The sequence below is a fragment of the Hyla sarda genome, chromosome 8 (genome assembly GCF_029499605.1).
Source record: "Hyla sarda isolate aHylSar1 chromosome 8, aHylSar1.hap1, whole genome shotgun sequence".
NCBI lineage: Eukaryota > Metazoa > Chordata > Amphibia > Anura > Hylidae > Hyla > Hyla sarda.
Genome location: NC_079196.1, coordinates 122,287,595 through 122,301,186, shown reverse-complemented (window position 1 = coordinate 122,301,186; position 13,592 = coordinate 122,287,595). Strand labels below are relative to the sequence as shown.

Genomic DNA, 13,592 nt, shown 5'->3' with positions numbered 1-13,592 from the left:
GGAGGAGTAAGAAGGGTTCCTGGCAAATCCGGGTTATGGATTGCATTTAAAAAGGCCCCGTGGGAGTGCAATGGGCCCCTGTCTTGCTGCTTAGCAATAATGGTATGGGTTTAGGTTCTGCTGTGTGTACTGGTGGTTGACTGCCCCCCAGCCCAGAGTGTGCATGGAAAATTGTCTGGCAGCCTCCCTGACAGCAAGCAGTGATAGTGCCCATGAAGGGGACCTTGTTGGGCCCGCCCCTTTCACGGTTATCGCTTCTCGGCCTTTTGGCTAAGATCAAGTGTAGTATCTGTTCTTATCAGTTTAATATCTGATACGTCCCCTATCTGGGGACCATATATTAAATGGATTTTTGAGAACGGGGGCTGATTTCGAAGCTTGCTTCCGTCGCCCTATGCATTGACCCGATATGGCAGTATCTTCGGGTACAGTGCACCACCCCCTTACAGGGTTAAAAAGAAAGATTCCTACTTTCATTGCTACCTGCTTGCTGGCTAGCCAGCTAGCCAGCCCTGTGGGCCTTGCTGCTGCTGCTGCAGCCAAAAAACAAAAGGTGGTGCTGCTTCTGCTGCTTCTGCTGCTTCTGCTTCTGCTTGTGTCTGGCCGCTGTTGGAGCGTCCAGGCACAGGACTTCTGCTGCTGCTGACTAAATGGCCTCCTTAATTGGATCATTTGAGTAGCCAGCACACCTGTGCAGGTAGGGCATGACATGATAGGCAGCTGCCTTGATAGCGGGTGGGTGCTGAATGTTCCTAATTGACAAAATAAGATTAATGCTTATGAAGAAATATAAAATCTCATCCCTTCCCCAATATCGCGCCACACCCCTACCCCTTAATTCCCTGGTTGAACTTGATGGACATATGTCTTTTTTCGACCGTACTAACTATGTAACTATGTAACATAACATGGGGGGGGGTCTCCTGGCTGTTCACACAGGTGTGTCATTGCTGTACATTGACCATGCATTGCTTCTGTGGTATTGCAAAGGCAAAGACAAATGCTTCCAGCCATCCATTGCACTAATGGATTGGTCATCAGCTGGCTGTCTATGTCCCGCATCAATATAGACCAAAGTACAGAGGGTTAGGCTATGCTATTGTGCACCTACCTGATGCATCAGAAGGTGCGAGGCCCTTGCTAAATTCTGTGCACAGACTTTGAGATCTATGCTTTAGACTGTATCTAAACCTGCTCCAACATGGACTGACATTCTGGCCTACTTTCAGCCGATGCGACTTGTCTGTCGCTGAACAGTCGCTTTTTATGTATTCAGCACCTATGTATAATGTTGTAAAAATGCTCTAGAAGCTAAAGTCGCAGAAATGTCACACATATTTGGCCTGCAACTTTCTGTGCGACAAATTCAGACAGGAAAAATCAGTATAAATCCTTAGAAAATTATCCCCCAGTGTCTCCATCTGCTGGCGGTATTGAATAAGCATTGCTGCACTGATGGGGTATGCATTAGACGAAAAAAAAGAAGAAAAAGAAGAATAATACGCCCAGAAAAGAGGCGAAAAGGAGAAAAACGTAAAAAAACGTGAAAAAAAAGTAAGAGGAAGAGAAGGGAAAAAAAGGTGGAAATGGGTTTAAAAGTGATTTCGGCGGAGAAATATATATATATATATATATATATATATATATATATATATATATATATATATATATATACGCGCACACACACACATATATATAAACGTATTCTCCGTTGAGATATTGCAGCCGCTGCTGTGTCCAGGCCCAGGAGCCTTAGCACTGTGCTGTGATGTCACTCAATACCACTGACATCACTAGGTGTAAACAACATCTCTCCTTTGCTGTGTATGTGACTATGGAGCTGTTTGGTGATGTCGTCTATTATGGCCTTCATAGAAGCAACAGGAGATTGTTGCATCCATCTAGAACCCTCAGAACTACAGTGCTATGATGTCACTCACTTCCACAGGCCTTGCAGAGTGTAAACAACAACAACCCAGCTTTGTTGTGTATGTAACCATAGGGATTTGTGATGTCACCTAGAACCTTCACAGCAGCGACAGCTTTATGAGGAGCATCAGCACTGCTCTGCCTGAGCAGAACCATCACCGCCATAGGTTGTCAAATAACCCGGATTTAACCCACACAGGTAAGTCCAATGGGGTGCAGGCATGTCCTCTATGCTTACAGCTTCCCGTGGGTGTTGGTTTGATACCGTTTGGGGACAGCCAAGGAGGCATCTGCAGGCAACAAAGGTAGGTGTGTGCTTGTGTGTGTGTTTCCTATGCAGATCCTAAGCCCAGTGTCACATGCAAGTAGGAGGAGTAAGAAGGGTTCCTGGCAAATCCGGGTTATGGATTGCATTTAAAAAGGCCCTGTGGGAGTGCAATGGGCCCCTGTCTTGCTGCTTAGCAATAATGGTATGGGTTTAGGTTCTGCTGTGTGTACTGGTGGTTGACTGCCCCCCAGCCCAGAGTGTGCATGGAAAATTGTCTGGCAGCCTCCCTGACAGCAAGCAGTGATAGTGCCCATGAAGGGGACCTTGTTGGGCCCGCCCCTTTCACGGTTATCGCTTCTCGGCCTTTTGGCTAAGATCAAGTGTAGTATCTGTTCTTATCAGTTTAATATCTGATACGTCCCCTATCTGGGGACCATATATTAAATGGATTTTTGAGAACGGGGGCCGATTTCGAAGCTTGCTTCCGTCGCCCTATGCATTGACCCGATATGGCAGTATCTTCGGGTACAGTGCACCACCCCCTTACAGGGTTAAAAAGAAAGATTCCTACTTTCATTGCTACCTGCTTGCTGGCTAGCCAGCTAGCCAGCCCTGTGGGCCTTGCTGCTGCTGCAGCCAAAAAACAAAAGGTGGTGCTGCTGCTGCTTCTGCTGCTTCTGCTTCTGCTTGTGTCTGGCCGCTGTTGGAGCGTCCAGGCACAGGACTTCTGCTGCTGCTGACTAAATGGCCTCCTTAATTGGATCATTTGAGTAGCCAGCACACCTGTGCAGGTAGGGCATGACATGATAGGCAGCTGCCTTGATAGCGGGTGGGTGCTGAATGTTCCTAATTGACAAAATAAGATTAATGCTTATGAAGAAATATAAAATCTCATCCCTTCCCCAATATCGCGCCACACCCCTACCCCTTAATTCCCTGGTTGAACTTGATGGACATATGTCTTTTTTCGACCGTACTAACTATGTAACTATGTAACATAACATGGGGGGGGGGGTCTCCTGGCTGTTCACACAGGTGTGTCATTGCTGTACATTGACCATGCATTGCTTCTGTGGTATTGCAAAGGCAAAGACAAATGCTTCCAGCCATCCATTGCACTAATGGATTGGTCATCAGCTGGCTGTCTATGTCCCGCATCAATATAGACCAAAGTACAGAGGGTTAGGCTATGCTATTGTGCACCTACCTGATGCATCAGAAGGTGCGAGGCCCTTGCTAAATTCTGTGCACAGACTTTGAGATCTATGCTTTAGACTGTATCTAAACCTGCTCCAACATGGACTGACATTCTGGCCTACTTTCAGCCGATGCGACTTGTCTGTCGCTGAACAGTCGCTTTTTATGTATTCAGCACCTATGTATAATGTTGTAAAAATGCTCTAGAAGCTAAAGTCGCAGAAATGTCACACATATTTGGCCTGCAACTTTCTGTGCGACAAATTCAGACAGGAAAAATCAGTATAAATCCTTAGAAAATTATCCCCCAGTGTCTCCATCTGCTGGCGGTATTGAATAAGCATTGCTGCACTGATGGGGTATGCATTAGACGAAAAAAAAGAAGAAAAAGAAGAATAATACGCCCAGAAAAGAGGCGAAAAGGAGAAAAACGTAAAAAAACTTGAAAAAAAAGTAAGAGGAAGAGAAGGGAAAAAAAGGTGGAAATGGGTTTAAAAGTGATTTCGGCGGAGAAATATATATATATATATATATATATATATATATATATATATATACGCGCACAAACACACATATATATAAACGTATTCTCCGTTGAGATATTGCAGCCGCTGCTGTGTCCAGGCCCAGGAGCCTTAGCACTGTGCTGTGATGTCACTCAATACCACTGACATCACTAGGTGTAAACAACATCTCTCCTTTGCTGTGTATGTGACTATGGAGCTGTTTGGTGATGTCGTCTATTATGGCCTTCATAGAAGCAACAGGAGATTGTTGCATCCATCTAGAACCCTCAGAACTACAGTGCTATGATGTCACTCACTTCCACAGGCCTTGCAGAGTGTAAACAACAACAACCCAGCTTTGTTGTGTATGTAACCATAGGGATTTGTGATGTCACCTAGAACCTTCACAGCAGCGACAGCTTTATGAGGAGCATCAGCACTGCTCTGCCTGAGCAGAACCATCACCGCCATAGGTTGTCAAATAACCCGGATTTAACCCACACAGGTAAGTCCAATGGGGTGCAGGCATGTCCTCTATGCTTACAGCTTCCCGTGGGTGTTGGTTTGATACCGTTTGGGGACAGCCAAGGAGGCATCTGCAGGCAACAAAGGTAGGTGTGTGCTTGTGTGTGTGTTTCCTATGCAGATCCTAAGCCCAGTGTCACATGCAAGTAGGAGGAGTAAGAAGGGTTCCTGGCAAATCCGGGTTATGGATTGCATTTAAAAAGGCCCCGTGGGAGTGCAATGGGCCCCTGTCTTGCTGCTTAGCAATAATGGTATGGGTTTAGGTTCTGCTGTGTGTACTGGTGGTTGACTGCCCCCCAGCCCAGAGTGTGCATGGAAAATTGTCTGGCAGCCTCCCTGACAGCAAGCAGTGATAGTGCCCATGAAGGGGACCTTGTTGGGCCCGCCCCTTTCACGGTTATCGCTTCTCGGCCTTTTGGCTAAGATCAAGTGTAGTATCTGTTCTTATCAGTTTAATATCTGATACGTCCCCTATCTGGGGACCATATATTAAATGGATTTTTGAGAACGGGGGCCGATTTCGAAGCTTGCTTCCGTCGCCCTATGCATTGACCCGATATGGCAGTATCTTCGGGTACAGTGCACCACCCCCTTACAGGGTTAAAAAGAAAGATTCCTACTTTCATTGCTACCTGCTTGCTGGCTAGCCAGCTAGCCAGCCCTGTGGGCCTTGCTGCTGCTGCAGCCAAAAAACAAAAGGTGGTGCTGCTGCTGCTTCTGCTGCTTCTGCTTCTGCTTGTGTCTGGCCGCTGTTGGAGCGTCCAGGCACAGGACTTCTGCTGCTGCTGACTAAATGGCCTCCTTAATTGGATCATTTGAGTAGCCAGCACACCTGTGCAGGTAGGGCATGACATGATAGGCAGCTGCCTTGATAGCGGGTGGGTGCTGAATGTTCCTAATTGACAAAATAAGATTAATGCTTATGAAGAAATATAAAATCTCATCCCTTCCCCAATATCGCGCCACACCCCTACCCCTTAATTCCCTGGTTGAACTTGATGGACATATGTCTTTTTTCGACCGTACTAACTATGTAACTATGTAACATAACATGGGGGGGGGGGTCTCCTGGCTGTTCACACAGGTGTGTCATTGCTGTACATTGACCATGCATTGCTTCTGTGGTATTGCAAAGGCAAAGACAAATGCTTCCAGCCATCCATTGCACTAATGGATTGGTCATCAGCTGGCTGTCTATGTCCCGCATCAATATAGACCAAAGTACAGAGGGTTAGGCTATGCTATTGTGCACCTACCTGATGCATCAGAAGGTGCGAGGCCCTTGCTAAATTCTGTGCACAGACTTTGAGATCTATGCTTTAGACTGTATCTAAACCTGCTCCAACATGGACTGACATTCTGGCCTACTTTCAGCCGATGCGACTTGTCTGTCGCTGAACAGTCGCTTTTTATGTATTCAGCACCTATGTATAATGTTGTAAAAATGCTCTAGAAGCTAAAGTCGCAGAAATGTCACACATATTTGGCCTGCAACTTTCTGTGCGACAAATTCAGACAGGAAAAATCAGTATAAATCCTTAGAAAATTATCCCCCAGTGTCTCCATCTGCTGGCGGTATTGAATAAGCATTGCTGCACTGATGGGGTATGCATTAGACGAAAAAAAAGAAGAAAAAGAAGAATAATACGCCCAGAAAAGAGGCGAAAAGGAGAAAAACGTAAAAAAACGTGAAAAAAAAGTAAGAGGAAGAGAAGGGAAAAAAAGGTGGAAATGGGTTTAAAAGTGATTTCGGCGGAGAAATATATATATATATATATATATATATATATATATATATATATATATATATATACGCGCACACACACACATATATATAAACGTATTCTCCGTTGAGATATTGCAGCCGCTGCTGTGTCCAGGCCCAGGAGCCTTAGCACTGTGCTGTGATGTCACTCAATACCACTGACATCACTAGGTGTAAACAACATCTCTCCTTTGCTGTGTATGTGACTATGGAGCTGTTTGGTGATGTCGTCTATTATGGCCTTCATAGAAGCAACAGGAGATTGTTGCATCCATCTAGAACCCTCAGAACTACAGTGCTATGATGTCACTCACTTCCACAGGCCTTGCAGAGTGTAAACAACAGCAACCCAGCTTTGTTGTGTATGTAACCATAGGGATTTGTGATGTCACCTAGAACCTTCACAGCAGCGACAGCTTTATGAGGAGCATCAGCACTGCTCTGCCTGAGCAGAACCATCACCGCCATAGGTTGTCAAATAACCCGGATTTAACCCACACAGGTAAGTCCAATGGGGTGCAGGCATGTCCTCTATGCTTAAAGCTTCCCGTGGGTGTTGGTTTGATACCGTTTGGGGACAGCCAAGGAGGCATCTGCAGGCAACAAAGGTAGGTGTGTGCTTGTGTGTGTGTTTCCTATGCAGATCCTAAGCCCAGTGTCACATGCAAGTAGGAGGAGTAAGAAGGGTTCCTGGCAAATCCGGGTTATGGATTGCATTTAAAAAGGCCCCTTGGGAGTGCAATGGGCCCCTGTCTTGCTGCTTAGCAATAATGGTATGGGTTTAGGTTCTGCTGTGTGTACTGGTGGTTGACTGCCCCCCAGCCCAGAGTGTGCATGGAAAATTGTCTGGCAGCCTCCCTGACAGCAAGCAGTGATAGTGCCCATGAAGGGGACCTTGTTGGGCCCGCCCCTTTCACGGTTATCGCTTCTCGGCCTTTTGGCTAAGATCAAGTGTAGTATCTGCATTTGGTCTGGTCGGAAGGTGTCTGTGGTACCCCGCTTCTCGGCCTTGGGGGATTGTCTCTCCTTACGGAGGGACTTCACCCCCTTGCTGCTATTGGGGAGCGGGCTTAGTCCACAGACAACGGGTTGCGATCCCCCTGTCTCTGGGACCTTGTGTCTCAGAAGGCATTTTCGGTACGTTGAGCGTTACCTGTAGCTTCGGAAGCACCTAGGGTACCCCCGACCTCTGCCTTGGGTAAGGGTTCCGCTTTTATAGCGGGATTCCGAGCCCCTGCTGCTATTGGGGAAGGGGCTTAGTCCCTGGGTGTGGAAGATGCCGTTCTCCTGGGCTTTCCCCTCTGGGGAAATGTCGATGCGAAATACCATCCGCATAGAGGTGTCGGAGAGCCATCGTCAGTTGAAGAACCTCCGCTTCATTGCGGAGGTGATTCTTCTTGACTACTTCCGCCTCAATAGGGAGGACATCCTGTGTCTAAATGACCAGGAAAGCCGTGGCCTGTATACCGTCACCTTCACGGCCACGGCGTGTTGCGATAACATCTATGCAACCTTGTCTGGTGCGGACCAGAGGGACGATCGACTCGACGGTCTTTCGTTCCAGTTCCTCTATGGTGAGGAACATATACCGTTGGTGGTGGCTATGCACAGCCCTCATGTGACCACGGAGGATATAGCCACTTTTCTTCGGCGATACTGCGAAGAGGTGCGATTCGCAAACAAAATCTTGAACTCCGTGCGGTTCTGGAACGGCAAGAGGAAGTTCTGGGTCAAGCTCCGTAAGGATCCCGGTGGTATTGGGGGTCTTTGCCATCCGCCCCCAAATTTTGCCATCGGGAGAGTTCGGGGCTTCCTGTTCTATCCTCAAATGCCTATGTATTGCCGAAATTGCTTGAGGTTTGGCCACACCCAGGAGACCTGCGGCGCGGAGCGTGTGATTCGCTGCAATAGGTGTGGCCAAGAAGGTCACATAGCCTCAAGATGTAGCCATACGATAAGGTGCAACCTCTGCGGAGAGGAAAATCACGATTTTAATTCCTGTCCCCATAAAGCAAAAACTACGATGGGTGGGTCAAGGCTGGGCCCACCCAAAGAGGGGACAGGACAAAAGACGTCCTTTTTTAAGATGCCCAAACCCCAGATGGCAGGTACTGATGGGTCCAGGCCCAAGACCTCTGGTGCTCCATCGGGGGGCCCACCGGTGGTAGTGCTAGGGGGAGGCCATGGGGATTCCACGAAGCCCGGGCGGGTGATCGAGTTTACTGCCCGGGAAATTGAAAGACGTCGATCGACTTCCTACCTGGCTCAAGAGCCCGCCGAAACTTCTGAAGGGGGCTCACCTGTGGCGGGTGGCAGCCGACGGGCCTCGGTGGGGGCAAAGGTGGACCCAAAATTACAGCATAAGCCAGGTACTGGCTTGGCCCAGGGTCGCCCTGCTCCGGACGAAGAGGCCCCGGTGAAAGCCCGCCGGAAGGGGAGCCAGGTGGCCAGGTCTGAGCCCGGTCCTGTTACTCCGCCTATACAGGACAGGGCCAAGAAGACAAGTGGCGCCAAACCAGGGTTTGCTGCCCCGCCAGCAGTGGACCCGGTGGGTAAAACTGGCCATCGTCGATCGATGGGGAAGTTGGAGCAACAGTCCTCAGCAACGCTTGCTGGGGAACAAGCGATGAAAACTTCCCAAGGTAGCGGCAAAGGTTCCGGAAAAGAGGCCTCACAGGCCCCTGTGCAGCAGTTCCAGTCGTCAAATGATGAAAGAAGACGCAGATCCATCAGCCGGGGGCCAGAGATTACATCGAGTGAGAGCAACACAGAGGATATGGACAGCAGTGTGACATTTAAAAGACAAAGAGAAGAAGAAGAGGAAGACATTCAAAGGAAAGCGGCGTGCCGTAGTTCGGACGAGAGCGAGCTCAGGGTCGGGGCATCATCGATCTCAAGCTCCGACCCTCAGAACATCAAGGAGCTGATGACCCCGCAGGCGGGGGATGACGGTACGCAGCTTATTATTGACTTTGATTCTCCAAGCACGGACTCTCCATAAACTATGCCTATCCCTGTAAAAATTGCCTCACTCAATGTGAGGTCCTTAAAGAGCCCTGATCGCAGGGCTGCTTTATTTTCTTATCTAGAGACATGTGACTTTGACCTTTGCCTGCTACAAGAATGTGGAATCCCTAGTAAAATGGACTATAAAGACTTAAAAGAAGACTGGAAGCTGGGCCCATCCATATGGTCCGGTGCAAATGACTGTCGTTCTGTGGGTGTTGGGCTGCTCTGCCGAGGCCAGTCCTTTTCTATTCATACAGTAACTGAGATTGTGCCTGGCAGAGCTCTTTTAATTCATCTATATTTTAATGGACTTTTAATTCGTGTTTTAAATGTGTATGCCCCTCCTGATAAACAGGAGCGGGCAGAACTATTTGAAATTTTACCACTGTTTTGTGTTGGGTCTTCCCCCCTGCTGGTGGGAGGTGATTTTAACTGCATACGTGATGGGGAACACCGGCAGGGTGGGGATATTAATCGTAAAGACCGCACTTCTTACCTGCTTAAAAATGTTATTGATGATTTTAATTTGAAAGATTGCTGGAAGGATCTCTTGCCGGAGGACCCGGGCGCCACATGGTCCAATGGAAGAGTGAGCTCCAGAATCGATTTTATTTTTTCCTCTAGAGCTTTTAAACCCCTGAAATGCACGCTCGAGCAGAATATCTTCTCTGATCATAAGCTCCTCTTGGTGGGCCTGGAGCTAGAGGGGGAGCAAAAAGCAAAAAGGGGCCTCTGGAGATTAAACACCACACTCCTAGAGGACCCTGAGATAAAAGAGGAGTTTGTGCGGACCTACCAGTGCTGGCAATCACAAAGAAAACCCCACGAGCCTATGCTGCACTGGTGGGAGGGCACCAAATCTAAAATTAGATTTTTTTTTATCAAAGCAGGTAAGAAGAAGGCAAAAATGGAAAAACAGTGGTTTTATGTTCTTAACATGCGTTTAAATGTACTTTTTAAATTGAAAGAAGCTGGTATGGATGTAGAAAATGATATTTTAAACCTTAAAACTGAAATAAAACATGCCATAGAAAAGAAAGGGAAACAAATCATTTTTAACTCACATGTGCAACACCTGGAGGAGGGCGAGAAATGTTCCCGTTTCTTTTTTAAAAAAGTGATGAATAGGAGGGATATCATCCAGAACCTTGAGGGTGAATCCACTCCAAAAGGCATGTTAGATGCAGTTTTTAACTTCTACCAGCTTCTTTTTAATAAGAAAGATCTTAATCCATCCTTTTTAGAACATGTTCTTAATTCCCTTGATTTTAAGCTAGATGTTTTAGACCAGGAGGTTTTATCCCGTGATCTTAACTTAGATGAACTTTTATTTGTTTTTAAAAGTTTTTCTAGTGGGAAGGCCCCTGGGGAAGATGGTTTACCCATTGAATTTTATTTAGCTTTTTGGGATATTTTAAAGGATGATATGGTTTTATTGTATAAAGAAACTTTTATTGTTAATGAACTTCCCCCTTCCTGGAGGAGGGGGATTGTATCATTACTTTTTAAAAAAGGTGAAAAGGATATGCTAAAAAATTGGCGCCCCATCACACTTTTAAATGTCGATTATAAAGTTTTAGCCAAGTTATTAGCTGTCCGTTTTAAACCTTTTATTCATAAATTAGTTCACCCAAATCAGGTTTGTGGGGTACCTGGAAGGTCTATAGCTGAATCCCTAAATATTTTAAGAGATGTTTTATGGTATTTTAAGGATAGAAATCAAACTGTAGCAATTTTATCCTTAGACTTTGAAAAAGCCTTTGATAGGGTCTCCCATGAATACCTGTTTTTAGTTCTTAAAAAGATGGCAGTGCCTGAAACGATTTTAAGCCGAATCATGCTTTTATACCGATCCTGTTTTAGTCAAGTCTCTGTTAATGGCTTTTTAACCAGCGGTGTTCCTCTTTTATCAGGTGTCAAACAGGGCTGCCCCCTGTCCCCACTCCTTTTTATTTGCGCAATCGAACCACTGATGGCCCTCCTCAGAAAAGACCGGGTAGTAAGAGGCGTACCGATACCTGGTGGAGGAGGGACCCATCTAAAGGTGTTGGGGTACATGGATGATGTCACCATACTGTGCCCGGACTCTCCATCCATGAGGGGGGCATTGAGGAACACCAGCTATTTCTGCGAGGTCTCTGGTTTTAAGCTAAACACAGATAAATGTGACTGTTTTTATATTGGCTCCTGGGATTCATCCATCACCCCAGGAGTCACAATGCAACAGGATCAAATTAAAGTTTTAGGTATTGTTTTTAACCAGGTCAATGATGGGAGCCCTAACTGGGATTCAGCTATAGCTAAGATGGAGAAGAAGATTTTAATGTGGAATCTTAGAAACCTTACCATGGAGGGGAAGATTTTAATAATAAAGATGGTTTTACTCCCTATTATGCTATACATTGCCATGGTATTTCCTCCATCTATTTTATACATTAAAAAAGTAACTAGAATTGTTTTTACTTTTTTATGGGGTTCAAAAATGGAGAAATTAAAGCGTGATTTTATGTACAAAAGTAGAGATAATGGCGGGAAAGATGTTCCTAACCTTTTTACTTTCTTTTACATAAAGTATTTCTGTTTCTGTTTTAAGATTATTAAATCCAATGGCATTTTTAGCTGCTTTTTAAGGTACGCTGCGGGCATGGTTTTTAAAAGATGGTTGCGCATCCCTCTGAACGCTCCGGTGCTTCTGTGTCCCCCAAAACATTATGTGGTGTTGGAAAAGACAGTCAGGCTCCTAGGTCTCCAAGATTTGGAGCCTGACATACTGGGGGACCAGAGAAAGGTATCAAAGGTCCTCAGGCGGAGTGAGGTTACCCTGGCAGTGTCCAATTTCACACAGGCAAGATCCAAAAAGGTATGGCGGAACGTGTACGGGAAGTTTCTGGCGAATGTACACAGGGATCTTGCCTGGGCAATCGTCCACCAGTGCCTCCCTACTCGTGAGTTCCAGCACAGGCGAGGACTGGTGGCGAGAGCCAAGTGCCCGAGAGATGGCTGCGGAGTGGACGAAACGGTGCTGCACATATTTTGGAACTGCCCTTTTGCACGGGAGCTTTGGAGGAAGGTAGGCCCACTTTTGAAGTGGGCCTGCGGCCTAAAAGATTTTAATCACGAATGTGTCTTTTACGGTCTTTTTAACTGCCCCAATTTTAAACAGCAGATGATCTGCTGGATGATTATTAATTGTTTTAAAAATGCCATCTGGAAAGTTAGGAACATCTTACTTTTTAAACATGATTTTATTGATGTTAAAAACTGTATAAAGCTGGCCCTGAGTGAGATGTACATCTATTACCTAAGAGACAAGAAACAGTTGGGGGCCAGCGAGGCAGCATCCATGTGGTGTCTGCCTCTATGGAACGAAATAACAATATAATCAGTTTTTATGACATTTGTATAATGTTTTATCCTGCCATTTTTATTTTTTCTCCTTTTATTACTGGTTTTATTATTTGTATTTTAAAACTTTTGTGAACCTTTTATTATTTTGCATTTTAAATTTTGTATGGTTTCTTATTTATTCAATAAAATTTTGTTGAAACCTTATCTGTTCTTATCAGTTTAATATCTGATACGTCCCCTATCTGGGGACCATATATTAAATGGATTTTTGAGAACGGGGGCCGATTTCGAAGCTTGCTTCCGTCGCCCTATGCATTGACCCGATATGGCAGTATCTTCGGGTACAGTGCACCACCCCCTTACAGGGTTAAAAAGAAAGATTCCTACTTTCATTGCTACCTGCTTGCTGGCTAGCCAGCTAGCCAGCCCTGTGGGCCTTGCTGCTGCTGCTGCAGCCAAAAAACAAAAGGTGGTGCTGCTGCTGCTTCTGCTGCTTCTGCTTCTGCTTGTGTCTGGCCGCTGTTGGAGCGTCCAGGCACAGGACTTCTGCTGCTGCTGACTAAATGGCCTCCTTAATTGGATCATTTGAGTAGCCAGCACACCTGTGCAGGTAGGGCATGACATGATAGGCAGCTGCCTTGATAGCGGGTGGGTGCTGAATGTTCCTAATTGACAAAATAAGATTAATGCTTATGAAGAAATATAAAATCTCATCCCTTCCCCAATATCGCGCCACACCTCTACCCCTTAATTCCCTGGTTGAACTTGATGGACATATGTCTTTTTTCGACCGTACTAACTATGTAACTATGTAACATAACATGGGGGGGTCTACTGGCTGTTCACACAGGTGTGTCATTGCTGTACATTGACCATGCATTGCTTCTGTGGTATTGCAAAGGCAAAGACAAATGCTTCCAGCCATCCATTGCACTAATGGATTGGTCATCAGCTGGCTGTCTATGTCCCGCATCAATATAGACCAAAGTACAGAGGGTTAGGCTATGCTATTGTGCCACCTACCTGATGCATCAGAAGGTGCGAG

At 46.1% G+C, this 13,592-nt stretch overlaps 4 non-coding genes and 1 pseudogene across 4 annotated transcripts; all 5 read left to right on the top strand.

Moving 5' to 3' along the window:
* Positions 1–250: 250 nt before the first annotated feature.
* Positions 251–441, top strand: LOC130287893 (U2 spliceosomal RNA). The gene has a single exon (XR_008847440.1). It is a non-coding gene; the product is annotated as a U2 spliceosomal RNA (small nuclear RNA).
* Positions 442–2,547: 2,106 nt separating this feature from the next.
* Positions 2,548–2,738, top strand: LOC130286113 (U2 spliceosomal RNA). The gene has a single exon (XR_008847405.1). It is a non-coding gene; the product is annotated as a U2 spliceosomal RNA (small nuclear RNA).
* Positions 2,739–4,824: 2,086 nt separating this feature from the next.
* LOC130285998 (U2 spliceosomal RNA) lies at positions 4,825–5,015 on the top strand. The gene has a single exon (XR_008847403.1). It is a non-coding gene; the product is annotated as a U2 spliceosomal RNA (small nuclear RNA).
* A 2,096-nt stretch (positions 5,016–7,111) lies between these two features.
* LOC130290117 (U2 spliceosomal RNA) lies at positions 7,112–7,329 on the top strand (annotated as a pseudogene).
* Positions 7,330–12,718: 5,389 nt separating this feature from the next.
* Positions 12,719–12,904, top strand: LOC130288984 (U2 spliceosomal RNA). Its single transcript, XR_008847461.1, has one exon. It is a non-coding gene; the product is annotated as a U2 spliceosomal RNA (small nuclear RNA).
* The last annotated feature ends 688 nt before the right edge of the window (positions 12,905–13,592 follow it).